Here is a 22,434-nt window from a genome sequence, read left to right as displayed (position 1 = left end):
TGTATAAAACATCATACAGTCATTATTAATTTTTTCCCTAAAGGCCAACATTCCTTCCAGCCCAAACACTAAACATTATATACAAAAATTGATTTTAAAATATCTTAATTTTTTGTTCCGGAACTATTTTAAGGATATACCCTATAATGAAAAATTAAATAAAAATTTAAAGAAGAAAACATGTACATAGTTTTTTAAAAGCCAAACAGTACTACAAAGTTTATCGAGAAACCAGCAATTTCCCTGTCTCATGCCTCTCCACTTTTATCCTATTCCATATTCCACTGTCAACACTGAGCTGTTTCTCCACATTATACAAAGATGATTATAGGGCTGTTTCTTGATTTTTCAATTTTATACATTTTCTATGGACTTCCTACTGTGGAAAATGAAGAGTTAGCTTTATAACTTAGTTCCCATCCCATAATATAACCATGCTTCTTCACTCCAATGTCCATCTGCCCAATACTTATTTCACAATTTTTTGCTTAAATCCATATTCAGTATTTATATTACTTTTTCCTGTAAATACTGTTAGCCTACACTTAATCTATTATGAGGGGTGGATTATATTGCCAAGGTCCTTCCCCTACTAGCATTTTGGGAAGAAAAGTGTGTGTGTTGTTAATGAAAAAACTGTAGAATATTAACCATATGTGACCAAAAGCTGGCTTTCCATCAAGTCCAAGAAAACAGCAAAGCTCTCGCAATTCTAACCCCAGGATAAATGGGGAGAAGTGAGAGGGGAGGGGATAGGGGTAAACACTACTATTCTGCTATTGAAATTATAGATTTAGATGAGATGTATTACTTTTAAACAAACCTTGACAAGAGATTAAAAAACAAACAAAACCCCCAAACTATGACTATACCGATATGTAAAAGATTAAAGTTGACTGCTCCTGGCCAGGAGGTACCATACAAAATAAATGATGGAGGAAAGCAAAATTCCCAGAGATCTAACTTTTAAGAAAAAAGGAGTGGACTTCCCTGGTGGTGCAGTGGTTAAGAATCCATCTGACAGGGCTTCCCTGGTGGCACAGTGGTTGAGAGTCCATCTGCTGATGCAGGGGACACGGGTTCGTGCCCCGGTCTGGGAAGATCCCACATGCCACGGAGCGGCTAGGCCTGTGAGCCATGGCCGCTGAGCCTGCGCGTCCGGAGCCCATGCTCCGCAACGGGAGAGGCCAGGGCAGTGAGAGGCCCGCGTACCGCAAAAAAAAAAAAAAAAAAAAAATCCATCTGACAATGCAGGGTATATGGGTTCGATCCCTAGACCAGAAAGATCCCACGTGCCACGGAGCAACTAAGCCTGTGCGCCACAACTACTGAGCCTGTGCTCTAGAGCCTGTGAGCCACAACTACTGAGCCCGCATGCCACAACTACTGAAACCCGTGTGCCTAGAGCCTGTGCTCTGCAACAAGAGAAGCCACCACAGTGAGAAGCCCGTGCACCACAACAAAGAGTAGCCCCCACTCACCACAACTAGAGAAAGCCTGCATGCAGCAACGAAGACCCAATGCAGCCATAAATAAATAATAAATTAATTAATTTATAAAAAGATAAATAAAAACGGAGTAACTGGTAATGTATCTTATATAAACTACTTAGATTTATGTAATTTAAACTTGACAAAGTGTTGGCCTTTATTATTAAAGTCTTATTAAAAAAAAGAAATCAATGAATAAATTAAATGTAACTCTCAGATAAGCTTAAAACTTTCCTAAGCAGTAGAATTTCAAGAAACAATACTCTAACCATCTGTTTCTAAAATTTTCTGGCAAAAGAACATATTAATAGTTAAAAACAGAAATAACACTGCTAAATATTTCACCCTCAATTTCTACATTAGTGGGCATTGTTTCATTTAATAAGATGAGACAATTAAATGGCTGGTTAAGTATAAATTCTAGGATTCTATAATTTGTGCTCATTTATTTATGAAATTTAATCTGTCACTTACTTGCAGTGTCTTCTTGGGCAAATCATTAAACTCCTCTGTGTCTCAGTTTCTTCACCTACAAAATGGTGATGACAGAGTAGCTACCTCACATGATTTTGAGTAATACACATAAGATAATAAAAAGGAACACAGAGCAAGCAAACAAGTAAATAAAATAGCTTATGTAAATGGTAGCCATTAACACTATCATTTCTTCCTTGTAAAATGAAGGAAACTCCAAGAATTTACAGGATTAGTGATAACACAGTGAAAATTAATGGTATTACACTTGCCTGGCCTGTAGCAAAAACTACAAACACTAGTAGTAATAATTATTTATTCTAAATATCATGAATTTCCACAAAGTACAAAGGAACAAAACCTTAGCAAACACAGCTGCAGGCCACTCTGGCTGCAGAATATTGAAGGAGTTGACTGAGCCTTTGAGGCCTTCCTTTCCCATGTATATGGGACAAATAATTTGTTTTAATTAGGTAACTCAGATAAATCTACCTGAAAACCAAATATTAGGTTGCATATAAGTGCCAGATAAGTGATATAAACTGTGCTATAGGTGTTTAAAGGGCTCTCTGGGCTGAGGGAAGGTGTGGGAGGGTCTTGAATCATGGGTACTTAAATAAGGTTAAAGTATGAAGCAAGGCAACCAAATACTGGGCAGGTTCTGGAGACAATGAGTCAGTCACCTGTCTGGCTAAAAGAAGGAGGGACAGGAGGAAAGGGAATTATGAAGAAGGAGTTTGGGGTGGTGAGTATCTACAAGAGAAGACGAGAAAGGCCAATGAAGGCTGCAAGTGTACAGTGGCCTTTATCAAAGAAGAGCTTGAGTTAACACTAACGGTTTAGTATTATTATGTAAACTGGTATACATATTTTATCTTTGCCCAGTTTGTACATGGTTGAGTTTTGCTGGAACAAATTTAATTATTATAACAAAAAAAAATACAGTTCATGTTGAAATATCACAGAGAAATAGGAAGAAATATATAAAACTAAAGTTCATTTCTCAACTGCATTAGGATTCTCCTTTAGCTTGTGGACAAGAAGGTCTTTCCACTTTAACCATATATACCATCCTAAAATTTAACTCTGATTTCCATAGTGACTTCCAGAGACGATAATTTTTTCTATAAACAATGAAATCTTGAGTTGGATAGAACCCTAGGAAATTGTCTTATAAAAGTATATATATTTAAGAGGTAAGAGAAAAGCCTTGCTGCCCAGTAGACTCCTTTTACCAGACTTCCTCTTCCATTCATCTATCCAATTTTACCTCCTAAAACTAACCCTTGACAACAAACAGAAATTTTTACACAAGTAATGTTAGTTTCAAAGTGGAGAGACTACCTTGTTCACCGCTGCTGTACCCTAAACACTTAGAAAGTGTAAGGCAAGTAGTAGATGTTCAAAAAATATTGCTGCAATAAATCTCTAAATACAGATCAGAATACATCTAGATTAAAGCCTACTATAAAAAATGGTAGCTATCCCTCCAAACTAAAGTGTCTGCCTTACCCCTGGCTATGTCAGTGCTGCTGTAATACTTGTTTTGAAACTGTAAATTTGTTTCAATGCAATTGATATGTTAGGGAACAATTTGAACACTAAATGAATTTTGCTGTGATTTTATCTGCCAGAAACACTAGGTGAATGCAGAAAACCATACTCAGCTGAAACAAGCTGCATGTGAATACACAAAATGTGAATGTGAACACACCTCAACCATCTGCCAGCTACCTCAGCTCACTGCATCTTCGTGGAATCAGTCACACCCATCCACAACTTGTGTTCAACTTCCCTTGTGATTTCAGAAAACCCTTCTTCAACCACTTCACAATAGCAAGCTTCCACAACTATGTGGAAACTTCTTTTACAAGGCAAACTTCAGGAGGGTTTAAAAGCAAAATACAATATTTATTTGTATAAATATTGTACAAGTATTTACATATTTCTTAGCCACTTAACATGTGTAAAACTATACTATCATGTTTTTTAAGGTTCCTATCTTTCTAAATGTTCACTGATGACATTTTGAGTGTTGTACCCCAATTCCATGTTTCCCGTAAGTCTTGTAGGGTTTTGTTTTTTTATTTTTTGACTGTATTATTTTCCATAGTATGGTGTTTTTTAGGAACACATATGTCAAATTTTAACAGAACTGTTTGTACTGCAAAGCCCCTGACCTCAACAACGGTTACTCAACTCCCCAGGATGTCTAATTGGAAGGTAGAATGTTTCAACTTACATATTTGGTTGTCAATATGATGTTAACAGTTTCTTATTACTAATTTTAACTTGTGTCTCTCTGTGGACTGGCTGACAGGATCAGACTGTGCAGTGAGTTAGCTATAACTTTTTTAAAGTTAAAGCAAGTTTTGAAACTTTTTGGCCTCAATGAAGATTTCAGAATTAAACTTAAAAAAAAAGTATTACCTTCCTAATTATATACACTATTTAAAATACCTTTTTCATTATTGGTGTAATATGTAAGTATCTCATCAAATGCCAAGTAGGTAATCGTTGATGCACTTCACATCTGATTAACTTTAAAAGAATTTACAAATGCCATTAATTGAATAATGAAAAATCTCAAAATTAACTTCAACAGCAAATTTTTAGAACTGTATTTCTTGGAGCATGATATTACATCTTTATTAAGGCAAAGCAAACTCACTGCCCCCCAAATTCTATAATATCAAGTTATTTTCCTAACATTTAAAATGTAAGAATTATAGCTACGGCAATTAAAAATCTAAAATTCAAATACTATCATCATCTACAATTAAAAACAGGGTAAGTATAATTCACCTGTAGCATAAACTTTAGCATAAAACAGCTGTAATACTGAATCATTTTACATAGATATTTGCAAAAATAAAATAACAGAAACACACCAAGTTAGTCACCTAAATGCTACTTACTTTACCTATCATGTTCAGATTTAGTGTTAGTTAAAAGATTAAAGGGAACAAAGGATTATGTTACCAGAAAATGTATTTCTCAACTTTATAAGCCTACAGTAATTTATTTTCTAAAGAAAAACAGTAAATATTAATAACTGAAGTAACATAATGATCCACATTACCTCCTCTTAAAAAAAAATTTCCCAATTTTCTCATTTAATACACTGCCTCAAGTTCATTGAATGTTGACCATTTCTTATGGTTAAAAGGCTTACCAGTTATAAGTTCCTCTAAAAGGAATGTGCAAGTCAGCCACACTTGGCAATTTATGTATTGTGGTTTTGTGGTGAGTGCTACCATTTTCTAAGGATCAAGAAAAGTGCAATAAATCTAAGGCAGAATGGTTATAATCCATCAAAACATATTATATAACTAACTACCTTGTGTGTATTTTCCAATTCATACCCCATTATTATCTTTCAATACATTAGGGCTTTAAGATGGAAACAAAGTTACTTCTGAGTGAGCCCCTTTTCATGTAATTTTTGGATAATGCATCCTGTATGCAAATATCTTTAAAAGAAAACATGATATAAATATGTGATATGATAATAAGCTCCTATTTATGGGTAAAAGGGAAAAAAAGAGGAGAAAAAGAAATGAAAGCACTTGAAAGAACCAGTTTACATCTTACATCAACCATAAACATTTGGAATGAACTAACAGTCTCAGTGACATGTAAAAATTATAATAATGTGGTTAAAATATTAATCTAGAATGGCATTTTAAGATGAAGATTCAGAGAAAGTTATAAGAAGTTTCACCATCTCCATGTAGTTTCAACCCCTTCCTTGACCCCTGTTTTTTCTGTTCATCTCATCTAACTTTGCCCATCTTCTTTCTACTGTCATGGCCCTTAGCTGACTTCTCCCCAGTGTAGACTGCTGGCCAGATGCTAGGTATGTGTGTGTGTTACGGCACTGAGAGTGTGATGATTAACTTCATGAGTTAGACACAGTATAAATGGACAGTTATTCTTGATCTCCAAAACCTTTAATAACTAACAAAAAGTTATATCAGTAATTTTAAAATCATATACATACACTTGATTGGTAATTGACAACTGTGGTGAATCATGAGACTGCTAAGCCTGCTAATGGAGAAAGTACATAAGGATCTATGTGCAAAGGAAAACATTTAAAAGAAAGATTTCATTACTATAACAGTATTCAGAATCTTCAAAAGAAATTACAGTGTATTTAAAATGAGTGGTTAAAACAGTGAAACAATATTAAATTGAATCAACTCTCTAAAGTAAAGTAATTTTGTTTTTTGTTAAGTTATGTGCCAGTCTTTCAAATCTAACACTACAAAACTGTTGAAAAGATGGCTATTAATCTTGTTATAGTTATGGGGAATGAATTTTATATTAGATGGTCAAGAATAATCTCAAAACTGTACAGAAACTTCTATCTCAGCAGATTTATTACATATAAAGCTATTTCACAATTCTCCAAACAATTATAGATACCCTTAGAGAATACTCAATATTTTTAATTGTATAATATAGTTGAATAAAGAACCAGAAATCTCATTATACAATGCTTATCCATAAATCTAGAGACTTTCATAATAAGAAAATATGAACTGCAAAAATATATGAAAGTGATCATCTACTTCATATTTTGATTTATGAAATGACACATTTTCTAATATATTACTGTTATATATTATATTTGCATATGTACTATATAGTATACATATTTTGCTTACTCAATAAACATTTGTTGAGTGTCTACTAGTCACTCTATATGATAATGGGTGCTGAAAATATTAAAATTAATAAAAGCACAGTTGCCTCCACTCAAGAAATTTACATTTTAGTAGGGGAAGACAATACATCAACAAGTAAATATAATAACTGAACTGTAACTGAGTTGTGCTGCAGTATACATGGGAAACAAAGAAGGGATCCATCAATTCTGAGGGAAGTGGAGGGTTTATGGAAACGATTAATTAAAGAAGGCAACACTGAGACAGCGGAAGCAAGAACTACAATCCTGCAGCCTGTGGAACAAAAACCACCTTCACAGAAAGATGGACAAGATGAAAAGGCAGAGGGCTATGTACCAGATGAAGGAACAAGATAAAACCCCAGAAAAACAACTAAATGAAGTGGAGATAGGCAACCTTCCGGAAAAAGAATTCAGAATAATGATAGTGAAGATGATCCAGGACCTCGGAAAAAGAATGGAGGCAAAGATGGAGAAGATGCAAGAAATGTTTAACAAAGACCTAGAAGAATTAAAGAACAAACACCTAGAAGAATTAAAGAACAAACAAACAGAGATGAACAATACAATAACTGAAATGAAAAATACACTAGAAGGAATCAATAGCAGAATAACTGAGGCAGAAGAACGGATAAGTGACCTGGAAGACAGAATGGTGGAATTCACTGCCATGGAACAGAATAAAGAAAAAAGAATGAAAAGAAATGAAGACAGCCAAAGAGACCTCTGGGACAACATTAAACACAAAAACATTCACATTATAGGGGTCCCAGAAGGAGAAGAGAGAGAGAAAGGACCTGAGAAAATATTTGAAGAGATTATAGTTGAAAACATCCCTAACATGGGAAAGGAAATAGCCACCCAAGTCCAGGAAGCGCAGAGAGTCCCAGGCAGGATAAACCCAAGGAGAAACACACCGAGACACGTAGCAATCAAATTGACAAAAATTAAAGACAAAGAAAAATTATTGAAAGCAACAAGGGAAAAATGACAAATAACATACAAGGGAACTCCCATAAAGTTAACAGCTGATTCCTCAGCAGAAACTCCACAAGCCAGAAGGGAGTGGCATCATATATTTAAAGTGATGAAAGGGAAGAACCTACAACCAAGATTACTCTACTCAGCAAGGATCTCATTCAGATTCAACGGAGAAATCAAAAGCTTTACAGACAAGCAAAAGCTAAGAGAATTCAGCACCACCAAACCAGCTCTACAACAAATGCTAAAGGAACTTCTCTAAGTGGGAAACACAAGAGAAGTAAAGGACCTACAAAAACAAACCCATAACAATTAAGAAAATGGTAATAGGAACATAGATATCGATAATCACCTTAAACATGAATGGATTAAGTGCTCCAACCAAAAGACACAGGCTTGCTGAATGGATACAAAAACAAGACCCATATATATGCTGTCTACAAGAGAACCACTTCAGACCTAGGGACATATACAGACTGAAAGTGAGGGGATGGAAAAAGATATTCCATGCAAATGGAAATCAAAAGAAAGCTGGAGTAGCAATACTCATATCAGATAAATAGACTTTAAAATAAAGAATATTACAAGAGACAAGAGAGGACAATACATAATGATCAAGGGATCAATCCAAAAAGAAGATATAACAATTATAAATATATATGCACCCAACATAGGAGCACCTCAATACATAAGGCAACTGCTAAGAGCTATGAAAGAGGAAATCAACAGTAACACAATAATAGTGGGGGACTTTTAACACCTCATTTACACCAATGGACAGATCATCCAAACAGAAAATTAATAAGGAAACACAAGCTTTCAATGACACAACAGACTAGCTAGATTTAACTGACATTTATAGGACATTCTGTCCAAAAACAGCAGATTACATTTTCTTCTCAAGTGCACAAGGAACATTCTCCAGGATAGATCACGTCTTGGGTCACAGATCAAACCTCAGTAAATTTAAGAAAGTTGAAATCATATCAAGCATCTTTTCTGACCACAACACTATGAGATTAGAAATCAATCACAGGGGAAAAAACCCGAAAAAACATAATCACATGGAGGCTAAACAATATGTTATTAAATAACCAACAAATCACTGAAGAAATCAAAGAGGAAATCAAAAAATACCTAGAGACAAATGACAACAAAAACAATATGATCCAAAACCTATGGGATGCAGCAAAAGCAGTTCTAAGAGGAAAGTTTATAGCAATATAAGCCTACCTCAAGAAACAAGAAAAATCTCAAATAAACAACCTAACCTTACACCTAAAGGAACTAGAGAAAGAAGAAAAAACAAAACCTAAAGTTAGCAGAAGGAAAGAAATCATAAAGATCAGAGCAGAAATAAATGAAATAGAAACAAAGAAAATAATAGCAAAGATCAATAAAACTAAAAGCTGGTTCTTTGAGAAGATAAACAAAATTGATAAACCATTAGCCAGACTCATCAAGAAAAAGAGGGAGATGACTCAAATCAATAGAATTAGAAATGAAACAGGACAAGTAACAACTGACACTGCAGGAATACAAAGGATCATGAGAGATTACTACAAGCAACTAAATGCCAATAAAATGGACAACCTGGAAGAAATGGACAAATTCTTAGAAAAGTACAACCTTCCGAGACTGAACCAGGAAGAAAGAGAAAATATAAACAGACCAATCACAAGCACTGAAATTGAGACTGTGATTAAAAATCTTCCAACAAACAAAAGCCCAGGACCAGATGGCTTCACAAGCAAATTCTATCAAACATTTAGAGAAGAGCTAACACCTATCCTTCTCAAACACTTCCAAAATATAGCAGAGGGAGGAACACTCCCAAACTCATTCTACGAGGCCACCATCACCCTGATACCAAAACCAGACAAAGATACTACAAAAAAAGAAAATTACAGAACAGTACCACTGATGAATATAGATGCAAAAATCCTCAACAAAATACTAGCAAACAGAATCCAACAACACATTAAAACGATCATACACCATGGTCAAGTGGGACTTAATCCCAGGGATGCAAGGGTTCTTCAATACATGCAAATCAATCAATGTGATACACCATATTAAGAAACTGAACAATAAAAACCATATAATCATCTCAATAGATGCAGAAAAAGCTTCTGACAAAATTCAACACCCACGTATGACAAAAACTCTCCAGATGGGCTTCCCTGGTGGCGCAGTAGTTGAGAGTCTGCCTGCCGATGCAGCGGACACGGGTTCGTGCCCCGGTCTGGGAAGATCCCACATGCCGTGCAGCGGCTAGGCCCATGAGCCATGGTCACTAAGCCTGCAGGTCTGGAGCCTGTGTTATGCAATGGGAGAGGCCACAACAGTGAGAGGCCCAAGTATGGCAAAAAAAAAAAAAAAAAAAATCCTCTCCAGGAAGTGGGCATAGAGGGAACCTACCTCAACATAATAAAGGCCATACATAACAAACCCACCACAAACATCATTCTCACTGGTGAAAAACTGAAAGCATTTCCTCTAAGATCAGGAAGAAGACAAGGATGTCCACTCTTGCCACTATTATTCAACATAGTTTTGGAAGTCCGAGTCACAGCAATCAGAGAAGGAAAAGAAAAAAAAGGAATAAAAATTGGAAAAGAAGAAGTAAAACTGTCACTGTTTTCAGATGACATGATACTATACACAGAGAATCCTAAATATGCCACCAGAAAACTACTAGAGCTAAACAATGAATTTGGTAAAGTTGCAGGATACAAAACTAACGCACAGAAGTCTCTCGCATTCCTATACACAAATGATGAAAAATCTGAAAGAGAAATTAAGGAAACACTCCCATTTACTATTGCAACAAAAAGAATAAAATACCTAGGAATAAACCTACCTAAGGAGACAAAAGACAAAAGAAAACTATAAGACTGCTGAAAGAAATTAAAGATGATACCAACAGATGGAGAGATATACCATGTTCATGCATTGGAAGAATCAACATTGTGAAAATGACTCTACTACCCAAAGCAATCTACAGATTCAATGCAATCCCTATCAAATTACCAATGGCATTTTTTACGGAACTCGAACAAAAAATCTTAAAATTTGTATGGAGACACAAAAGACCCTGAATAGCCAAAGCAGTCTTGAGGGAAAAAAATGGAGCTGGAGGAATCTGACTCCCTGACTTCAGACTATACTACAAAGCTACAGTAATTAAGACAATATGGTAGTGGCACAAAAACAGAAATACAGATCAATGGAACAGGATAGAAAGCCCAGATATAAACCCACACACCTATGGTCAACTAATCTATGACAAAGGAGGCAAGGATATACAATGGAGAAAAGACAGTCTCTTCAATAAGTGGTGCTGGGAAAACTGGACAGCTACATGTAAAAGAACGAAATTAGAACACTCCCTAACACCATACACAAAAATAAACTCCAAATGGATTAGAGACCTAAATGTAAGACCGGACACTATAAAACTCTTAGAGGAAAACATAGGAAGAACACTCTTTGACATAAATCACAGCAAGATCTTTTTTGATCCACCTCATAGAGTAATGGAAATAAAAACGAAAATAAACAAACGGGACCTATTGATACTTAAAAGCTTTTGCACAGCCAAGGAAACCATAAACAAGACGAATTGACAACCCTCAGAATGTGAGAAAATATTTGCAAATGAATCAACAAAGGGTTAATCTCCAAAATATATAAACAGCTCATGCAGCTCAATATTAAAAAAAAAAAACAAACAAACCAATCAAAAAATGGGTAAAAGACCTAAATAGACATTTCTCCAAAGAAGACATACAGACGGCCAAGAAGCACATGAAAAGGTGCTCAACATCACTAATTATTAGAGAAATGGAAATCAAAACTACAATGAGGTATCACCTCATACCAGTTAGAATGGGCATCATCAGAAAATCCAGAAACAACAAATGCTGGAGAGGGTGTGGAGAAAAGGGAACCCCCTTGCACTGTTGGTGGGAATGTAAATTGATACAGCCACTATGGAGAACACTATGGAGGTTCCTTAAAAAACTAAAAATAGAACTACCATATGACCCAGCAATCCCACTACTGGGCATATATCTAGAGAAAACCATAATTCAGAAAGACACTTGCACCCCTATGTCCACTGCAGCACTATTTACAATAGCCAGGACATGGAAGCAACCTAAATGCCCGTTGACAGACGACTGGATAAAGAAGATGTGGTGCATATATACAATGGAATATTACTCAGCCATAAAAAGGAACGAAACTGTGTCATTTGTAGAGATGTGGATGGACCTAGAGACTGTCATACAGAGTGAAGTAAGTCAGAAAGAGAAAAAAAAATATCGCATACTAATGCATATATGTGGAACCTAGAAATATGGTACAGATGAACCGGTTTGCAGGGCAGAAATAGAGACACAGATGTAGAGAACAAATGTATGGACACCAAGGGGGGAAAGTAGTGGGGAGGATGGTGGTGGTGGGATGAATTGGGAGATTGGGATTGACATATATACACTTATATGTATAAAATGGATAACTAATAAGAACCTGCTATATAAAAAAATAAATAAAATTCAAAAAAAAGAATGATGACATGAAAAACAAAACGATCACAAGATTATAATTTAAAAAAAATAAAATAAAGAAGGCAACACCTAAGCTGGGTCTTGGAAGATAAAAATGTGTTCGCTAGATTGTCAGGCAAGAGGGAAAGAATATTTCAATCATAAGTAGTTGTCTGGGAAAAGACTTTAAATGCATGGCAAGTTTGGAAAACCACAAGAAGCTGGTTAATGTTGAAGTGCAGGGAGTGAGACTAACAGTGAAAAAGTGTGATAAAGGAAGAGGCTGAAGAAGTAGGGTAGGCACAGGCATATCATAGATGATCTTAATTGCTTTCCTCTGCACCATATGTGCTGAATCCCACAAGTCAGCAAGAACAACATGCCTCTCACTTTCCAGATTCAGATAATTTATCTCTGAAGTTCCAAGCCCTGCCTGGTTCTGTGACATTCCACCAAGTCCCAGAGGTGGGCATGCATTCATTCAGCAACATTCACTCTGTGCCATTTAGCAGTGTATAAGCTGCAGTGGAGATCAGGAGGAAGTGTCTAAAACTTAGGAATTAAGGAGAGGCAGGAGAAACTTCACAAAGAATGTAGTGCTTGAACTTAGCCATTACAGATGAATCATAAAAGTCTTGCAGGATATCACTGACTACTGTTTGTGTTGCGGGAAAGACCATGAAAGAATAAATTTGAAGAATTATAGCTGTAGTGTAGAAGGGTAAGTGAGATAAGGCTAAAAAGGTAGAAAGTTTTCAGTGAAAAATGTACAGATTCTAGATAATGTAAAAGAGCTAAGAAAATTATAGTGGCCTGGAACTTTCTCATAAATATGATCTACTTTTTGGTTCACCTTGATATCTGGGATCCATTCCACAAACATTGCCCACTATAAGCCTGGTAATGTGTTCTAAACATGCAAAGATGAATAAAATATGGTCCCTGCTTCTGAGATTATAAATTAGTAGAATTCAGATTTATATTGGACTTCTTATAGCATATATTTGTTATCTTACTTCATCCTCCCCACATGTGAAGCAGAGAAGACAACAGGTAAACCATTTTTTTTTTCTTTTTAACTGAAGAGAATCATGGAAAGACGTATTAAGAGATATATCTACAGTTCCAACTAAGTCAGTAGCAGAACAGTATTCTAGGCCAGCAGTTCTCAACTGTGGTGTCACTACCCAGTGCTAGCGCAATCAGTTGTAAATGAAATTTGTTGCTGACCATTAAGTACCAGAGCTCTATCTATAACAATATAAAGTATCTAACCTATGGACAAACACATGTGTTTAAAGAGGAGCACATAAGGATGTCACTGGAGTGTATATTACTAAAAGAACAACCTGAATGACCATTGAGGAATGAATAAATAAATTACTGTATAGCAATACTAAAGAACATCATACAACTTTTTTTTAAGTGGAGTAAGATATCCAAGCAATTATATGCAAAGACCTATAAGACATTACTGAATGAAAAAAGATGCAAAACCCATGTATAATGATACTCTTTGTGTTAAAAAAAAAAAAAGGATACAAAAAAATTTTTAGACAGATTATTTTTATATGAATGCACAGGAAATGCTCTGAAAGGGTAACACTAATGAGAGCCGGCTGGGTAAAGGGACACATGGATGGAAGATGGACCAAGGAGATTTAGTCATCTCTGTTATGTCTGAATTTTTTATAAGGATATATATTCATGTATTACTTGTATAATTAAGCATAAACAATTGAGCTTAAAGCAGAATATTTTCCCTATAAAGTTATTTCCTACATATTTCCCCATAACACTACTTGTATTCTGATATGTGGGTAGGAGAGTAAGAGCAGAATAGAAAGAATTTATTTGCAAGTACCTGAACTGAGCCAACTCAATGTACTTTCAAATAACTCAAAGCCTATGTTATCAATGCTGAAACTGTTACCGATACAGTTAGCAACTGCAACAACGCTCAATCATCAGGAGTCTTGACAGACGAGATTTAAACGTCCATACATAAAGGTGGACAAGAGCACTCTCCTCTGAACCTATAGCATAACCACTCTGGTTTAGCCTCACTACAGGTTGGGCTCTGTGATGAACGCTGTTAACCTGTATTATTTCAATTACTTCTTACAACATTCTTGTAAGGATTAAATGAGAAACTGCAGGTAAAACTCTTCACACATAATGCCCAATCACATAACAATAAGTGTTGTCCTTTATAGGTGTTCCTACTGCCTAATCTCTAACCTTATCAATTACTGTACTGCAGTCAGCTTTTCAAAAGCCTCACTGTACTGCAGTCAGCTTTTCAAAAGCCTCACTGACTTAAGTGTGCCAATGCTAAGAAACCTGCAATGGATTCTCATTACCTACTGGACTAAATCCAAACTCCTTCATCAGACATTTGAAAGCATGTGTGACGCAGCTCCATCACCCATCATGTTCCTTCTGTACCCTACTATTCTGTAGGCACATTGGAGTGCTCACAATTTTCAGCATATATTATATACTCTGACTTCCATAACTTAGGAGTACTCTTGTCACTCTCGCTAAACAGTTCTATCTACTCTTCAAGGTTTTGTAGAAATATTACCTTCTCTACAAAGTTGATTCTCTCTGGCACTCTCAAGTACATTGCTTATCTCTATTATGATACTTTTTTTGTATCACTTGTTTGTAAACTGACTGAAAGCAAGTTTTATTTATTTTTACATCCCTACTGTGCCTAGCACAGTGTTTTATACACAATTTGCATTTAATAATGTAGAAAACTTTCACCATTACTCATAGCCCCAGTGATAACCAGTACAACTTGAAATTCTGAAGCAATTCTCTCTAATTTCCCCTTCAATTCACCTACCAGTGGTAATGACCCTATAGTAACTCTGGTAGTAACTCTTTCCAGTCCTAATTCAACACTCAGTGAGATATAATTATTTCCATACCAAACAAATGAAGTGGCACATAATCAGTGACCTAATGCTGACAAGACTGGCTGACATTAAATTCATTATGCATTAACACTGGAGGAAGGAATACAAAGCATAAGCTAGAATATTGGAATCATCTTTTAAAATCACAACTGGGATATAAAATTCCTCTGTTCAATTTTGGGTAATCTCTAACCTAACTGAATTGAACTTTAAAATCAAAGGATGTGTAAGGTCATCTACCCATTTAGTAAATAAAGTCACCTTTTATGGATTAATTATTTCTAAATCTATACAAATTGGTAAAAGCAGTAAATGTCCTTAAAAGCTAAGTGACCTCAGCCCTCTAACCATTCATAAGTGGTTTTTTCTCGGTTAAAATCTAAGGTAGCAAGAAACCTTAGTTTTTAGTTTTGTTGTTAAATTTCACGACATTCCAACTACTAATGACTTTGGTTTCTTTTGAGCAATCAAGTAAAAACATAGCAAATACTAGTTATATACGTACATTTAAAATATAATTAAATTCTTCAGGCAAAAGTATTACATAATACGTTACTTGATTCTATCTAGGAATCTTCTTCCAATTTTTGAAAGCCATATTAACTCTTTATGTGAAGGCTTTCGTAGTGCAGAATAGTTGAGGATCTCAGGACAGAGAACTGGTTTCATTTAATTCTCTAAACTACTTGTACCACATGTGAACCTCTTAAAGGAAGACAGTTTTGTGGTTACTGTTTATTTTCAATGAAGACCAGAGTACTTTTTGGAGATTTACAGGGCTTAACTCAATAGCATGTCAAATTTATTTTTCTTAAATGGTTTTTGCATTAGTTTGCTACTACTAGCAAACAAGTTAAATTAGAAATATTCAGGCAAAGGTACATTAAAGTCAATACTAGCTGCATGTTATCTAGGTGTTAGGGATGTTACCAAACTTTAAAGCAAGATGACCACAAGTTTTGAAAGTAAAGTGTTGGTTATTATAGATTTCATAGTAAGGCAGTTACATGGCTAAGCTTGGCTGGTACCATGGACTTTAGCATACCTGGAAATAGAAAAATTCAAATGGTAGCTGTTCTTGATTGGCCCATTGCCATTTTTGCAGCTTACAAATTTTTAATTAAGTAACTGCAGTGAGCTCATCTCTACTGGATACTTCTTTTCCAGGGCAGGTCCAGGAACTGGGTCTGGAGCCTTGAAAGCAGAAGAGAAACTAGAGTAAACTAGGGGTAGGCAGAACAAGAAACGTGACCAGATAACATTGAGATCTAATAGCAGTGAGGTAGTCCCCAATATCTCTCACATGAAATATTCTTAAGTGGAAAAGAATCTCTTAAATTACAAGTTACCAGAAGATGCTATTTGCATTAGTTCAGTCATTGTCTTAATCTACACAACTCCACTCTGAACTCCTAACTCTAGAAACTAAAACAGTAGCCTTTATGAAATCTCTATTGGCTTTTAGCAATAGACTGTCCAATATGGAACCACAGAGTATAAAAGAACGAGAAAAACAACAATAAATTCACTTTCATTGGTAAAACTGGAATTGTAAAGTCCTCATTTTCAGGTCAGTTTTCTCTTTTGCTATCTTATTTCCAATCATCTTCTAATTGTTCCCCTAAATTCCTACAATCAATTGTCAGAGGTTTCTTAAGAAATGCTTTATATATATCCAAGCAATGAACTGAATTTCAAGTTCCAATTTTTAAAAATACTTTGTAATTCTTAAAGAGGGAGGCAAAGAACAGCTCATAAGATGTGGTTCTTAACCACACTGGAAATTCTTTTTTCCATTACCAAAACAGATTCAATGATTTTTTTTTTTTTTTTTTTTGGTTAGGTCCACATTATTTAAAAAACACACACACACACAAAACTTGCAACTACAAAGGTTACAGAAATGGTAGGCTATTAAAAATGTTAGACTGTTGTACTAATTAGATTACTAGGGCCTGGAAATGATGTCCTTATGTTTGGTGAGCTGATACCCTTAGGAGTCTCTCTCTAAGAAACGAATCAATCCCACAGCAGTCAAAATAAACTGAACCCTCTGCTGCTGTCAAATGATGGCAGATTGTGAGAACTGTAACAGGACAAAAAAGTAGTGAAGACAAGGATTCAAAGAACTTAACTCCCTGCATTTCTAGTGACTAGAAACACAACAAAGCAAAATAAAATGAAAGTAGTTTTTAAGAAAAATGTCAATTTTCCACCTTCTGTGATGGCATGTTGCAGGTGAAAATATTCAGGTGGAGAAAGATCTAGGTTCAAATCTGGTTCCAGTATAAACTAAAACTCTGCAGAAGTTTCCGGTCTATTAAATGGGATACCATCCCCCACCTCACTGGATTGTCATGAGAATTAGCACCTAATGACCTGGCACACAGTAGGTATTCAATACATTTTTCTGCATAATGGAACATTATTTTTTTGTTCTAAACATATGAGTATACTTAAGCTTTCATTTTAATAAATGCTAAAGCAACAGCTGTGTAACAAGCTTTAGGTTTAAATAACTCAACTGTGTCACATCCTAAGAGATATAACTGGTTCATCAACACTGATTTCAGAACAAAGCAAATGTAAGAACGCTCAGTTCTGAGAATTGATGATAAATAAAAATATAACAGTTTACATTTAGGATATAAAGAGAATTAGTGGTAAACAAGTAAGTAGACATGTAATTCTTCCTCCTCCAAGTAAAGGAGAAAATACGTTTGTCAACAGGTTAAAAGGTTATAGATCTGGGATACAGTGCCTTTTAAAAAACAAAAGGAATCAATGTATGATCTAACTAGGTCTTTAAGTCAGGAAATGCTTTAAGGGCAAAGAAAAGCCTTACATTTGAGCAATAATTTTCCTCTTACTGATAGAACAGTGGGTTCCACACAAAATTATTATTTACCAAATATGGTTCAAAGATCAGATTACACCTTCCCTGGCATTACCAAGTAATAGAGCATTATCGCAGGCCACAAGGAATTTTAAAAAGAAAAAGAAAAAGAAATTTCCTTAAAGTTACTCGAAATGTATTCACTGCTACAACTTTATTTCAAATAGTTTTTAAAAGTTAACATGGAAAGAAAGAGTCTTACTCAAAAGAGATTGCAATTTACTTAGAGATGAAAAGATTAAACTAAATTTTGCCAGAAGGCAAAAAAAAAGAAAAAAAAAGTATTTAAAAATGAGGATTCCTATTCATTAACCCATATGGATAGACTTTCAGTTTAAAGACATCAAGAAAAACACTTTTATAGACAAACCATTAATTTTTGTTTTTATTTTATAACTACTATCATATTGAAATCTCATACTCAAATAATGTTTCAGTTGATTCTTTTGGATTTTCCAGATATAAAATGTCATCTACAAATAAATGTGCCTCCTCCCTTTCAATAATTACACCTCCTGTTTTGTTTTTTGGTCTAATTATATTGGCCAGCATTCCCAAGACAATATTATGTAACAGTAATGCTGGCCAGACCTTTTTTGATTCATGACTTTTAAAAAGGAATTTCGTATTTCACTAAATACTAAAATAGGAATTCTAGTATTTTACCATTTCTAGTAACAAAATGCTGGCTTCCGGTCTGAGATATATAAAATCTTGGCTATGTTCATTCGTTCTTGTTTCACTAAGCATTCTTATTAGAAATAAATGTTGATTTCCCTTTTTTTTGATATCCGTCAAGATATTCATAGCCCCCGTGACCTACTAATATGACTTAACTTGATTTATCATTACATTCCTAGAGTGAATATTACTCAGTTATAGTATTATTCTGTTAATGTAATGCTAGATTCCATTTGACAGTTTTATTAAGCATTTTTTGCACCAACTTTTGTGAGACTGATGTGCAATCTTTTATGTTCATATTTTACGTTACGTGGCTTTATAAAAAGAACCAGGAAGCTTACCTTTTCTTCTCTATATTCTGATATACACAGCTAATTATCTAGTGCTTTTTGCAGGAAAGAGTCTCATATCAGCTAAGACCAGCATTTTCATTTGTGGCTCCGGATCCTATCCCTTTCTTTCACATTTCCACAACACCCTTTCTTTTCAATCTCTCACTTCAACCTACGAACCTGTTTAAGTCTTAACCATCTTAAACATATATCCATGAACACATTTATACCACAAAAACTTTCCTTATCAGTTAAGTCTTGTTCAGCAAGTATTTATTCACAAAGCTGTTTATTAAAACTGCTACTCTATTCAAGGAACTGAGAATGAACTGCAGTTCCTGCCCTCTATTCCTAATCTAGTAAGGAGCACAACCATGCATACAAAAAACTGCAATAGCAATGCAAAGAATAAACAAGTTATGCTAGGACATCTCTCTCTCACCATCTGTGCCTTGCCAAACTTCTCTACTGAGTAGTTATGCTTTGGTCTCAAATTTGTTTTAATCTGCCTTCAAGTTTTATCCCTTGGTAAGTTTTATTCAAATCACCAAATCCAATAACCTCTTCAGGAGCCTTACCCACCATTTTGCAAAAACTTTGCGGCTTGTTTCATATTTTTTTAATAAATCCAATTAGATCTTCAAATGTACTGTTAAATCTTGTTTTTTTAAAGGAAATTCATAGAATATTTTATTCTTTAAAAATTTATTCATTTATGGCTGCATTGGGTCTTCACTGCTGCACGCCGGCTTTCTCTAGCTGCAGTGAGCTGGGGCTACTCTTCGTTGCGGTGCGTGGGCTTCCCATTGCAGTGGTTTCTCTTGTGGTGGAGCATGGGCTCTAGGCACACGGGCTTCAGCAGCTGTGGCACACGGGCTCAGTAGTTGTGGCTCGCAGGCTCTAGAGCGCAGGCTCAGTAGTTGTGGCGCACGGGTTTAGCTGCTCTATGGCATGTGGGATCTTCCCGGACCAGGGATTGAACCCGTGTCCTGTGCACTGGCAGACAGATTCTTAACCACTGCGCCACCAGGGAAGTTCCCATAGAATATTTTAAGTTTTACTAGGCACTTTTAATTCACCATATCATTTGATGCTCATGAAAAACCACCCAGTAAGGCTAGGTAATTATTACTCTCATTTGCAAGGTTCAGAAAAATACATCAATTTACTGATTATCAAAACTCCAATAAGCAGCAGAGTTAGGGCCAGAGATGTATTTGTGGCTTTCTAACTCCAGGTCCAGGGTTCCCTCCTCTATATTTTATTAACTTGATTGATTAATTACTAACTTGAATACTTACTGATCATTCTCTTCTTTAAAACTTTTCTGGTCAATATTGCATATTCTTCTAGCGTCCTAGGTTCCTTATTTTGGTACTTCTTAATGTTTGTCAAAAGGATGTATAAGTAAAATCTATGACATTTATTCTCTCACTTCTTGCTCTGGCATCTCATCTACAGTTACAGCATCATCTAGGGAGAAGCTCCTTTAAATTGTAGTTTAACCTTCCTGTTCTACTTGATGAAACGTAAGCATTCAGAATCATAGAATTTGATGTTGAAAGGATCTTAGAGATTATTAAGTCCAACATCTTTATTTAACAGAAGAAAAATATAAAGTTCAACTCACACAAGTCAGTAGCAGAATTTGAATAAAAGTTTAAGCAAAATTTGCCTTTTTAAACTTATGAATCATAAAACAAATATATACATATATAGTAAATAGAAAGCAACTAAAATTTCAAGAGTAATTACTGGCCCCTGTTTCATTTTTGTTAAAGATACTTGTCCATATTTCTAATATGACAATACTAATGTATGAGTCCATTTATCAAAGTAATTTTTTAAAAAAAATCATGGAATGGCAATAAAGTTAAAACCTACTCAATTCTATATATTCGTGCATTAATTATCTATCTTCCAGATTTTTAGAGTGAACTGGGAATCAAAATCACACCACTACCTAGCCTAATGCTTCCTACCTAGGTTGATAATCATGACCTAGTCTACAAGGCAGGAACAGATACCACTAGACTGTTTGCTGAACACCACTTAGAACAGTGCCTGGTACATGTATTAAGCACTGAAAACGTGTCAGCTACCACTGCTTCTCCACCAATTACTACTTCTGAATATATTCATATGATTATAAATATGGCCGTATTAATGATTCAGCCATACAGACAAGTATCCTGTTAGAGGACCAGTACCTCACTCTTCTCCTTTTGGTCTACTGTCCAAGTTTTGTTCTAGTGAGCAGGGCCACAACCCTTTGTTATCTAGGAATACCTTTCCAACAACTCCCAAGCTAGAAGTACTTTAATATCTCAACATCAGAGTCTATAGGCTCTGAAAATTAACAGCTCATTTTAAAAGGAAATTTTCTACTCCAACACTTCTAAACTTTTAAGCTCATTTACCCATGATACAGAATGCATGAGAAATAAAAGGGAATCTCATGTGAAGCAGGAAGATTTTTTTTCCTCTTAATTGTGCTTAAGTTTAAACTTAAACTCTTCCCCAAACTAGCTTCCCCTCTTCAACTTCCCATTTTTATCAGAAATAGCAATTTTCTTGTTAGCCTGAAAACTGAAATTACCTTAAGTTTTCTCTTGCCTTCCTTTACCTTTCTCAACTGCTTCAAATTTCATCCATTTAATAACTAACATTCCTCAAAACACAACTCCTGAGACTCTCCTCACTGGATATTACAGTCAGTACAGTTCACAATCACTTCCACAGTTCTGAAATCTAAAAAGTTCTGAAAAGATTTTTTATGAAGCTTCATGTCAAAACTCATCTGGTAGTGGCAAAAATCTGCTTTGAACTGACGTGAAGCTACTTATAGGCTTTATTTAGCCACTTACTGTAAACATTTCCATTTTTCACTGCAGAGATACTAGTGTTTAACTACTGGGTGATGCCTCAAACCTTGCTGGGCATGTTACATAGTATACAATATATACACATCTTACCTTTCTAAAATTCAAAAAATTATGAATTCCAAAACATAGCTGGCCCCAGGGTTTCAGAAAAGTTATCATGGACCTGTACAATATTGTTCCAAGAATCCTAATTTAGGCACCCTATTCTTAACTTTCTTTTTGATACTTCCCCTTACACCACTCCATGCATTTCAGTCTCCATATTTACCACCAAGTCCTATAGGTTCTTCTTTCCAAACACCACAATTGCCAATTCTACTCCACAACTACTGCTACCACACTATCCCAATCATCCAATTTCTAAACGACCAGACCCATGGTTTACCTCCCTACCATTAAGTTCTTTCCATCAGACCCATCAAGCAGATTAAGAAAGGCTCCTATATAACCACTTAAAATATTTCACTGCTTTGCACAAGAACTTAATAAACTGGAACAGATACATAATAAGAGGGTAAA

General features: G+C 35.3%; 1 protein-coding gene across 3 annotated transcripts in view; it reads right to left on the bottom strand.

Annotated features, from left to right (window-relative positions):
- The window catches only part of TAB2 (TGF-beta activated kinase 1 (MAP3K7) binding protein 2), an 86,620-nt gene that overhangs the window by 45,303 nt on the left and 18,883 nt on the right, over window positions 1-22,434 (bottom strand). The window contains exons 2-3 of one of the 3 annotated variants that reach the window (XM_060283606.2): window positions 16,164-16,312; window positions 1,965-2,019 (exon numbers count right to left, since the gene is read on the bottom strand). The exons of 1 other annotated variant lie outside the window; for it this stretch is intronic. The gene's annotated coding sequence lies outside the window, so the exon portion shown is untranslated. The remainder of the gene's footprint in view (window positions 1-1,964; window positions 2,020-16,163; window positions 16,313-22,434) is intronic. One more of the 3 variants, XM_030853202.3, reaches the window with a different exon arrangement.

Source organism: Globicephala melas, chromosome 14 (genome assembly GCF_963455315.2).
Source record: "Globicephala melas chromosome 14, mGloMel1.2, whole genome shotgun sequence".
In the NCBI taxonomy this organism is placed as follows: Eukaryota; Metazoa; Chordata; class Mammalia; order Artiodactyla; family Delphinidae; genus Globicephala; species Globicephala melas.
Note: the sequence above shows the minus strand (reverse complement) of the source record. Positions and strands in the feature narration are given on the sequence as shown.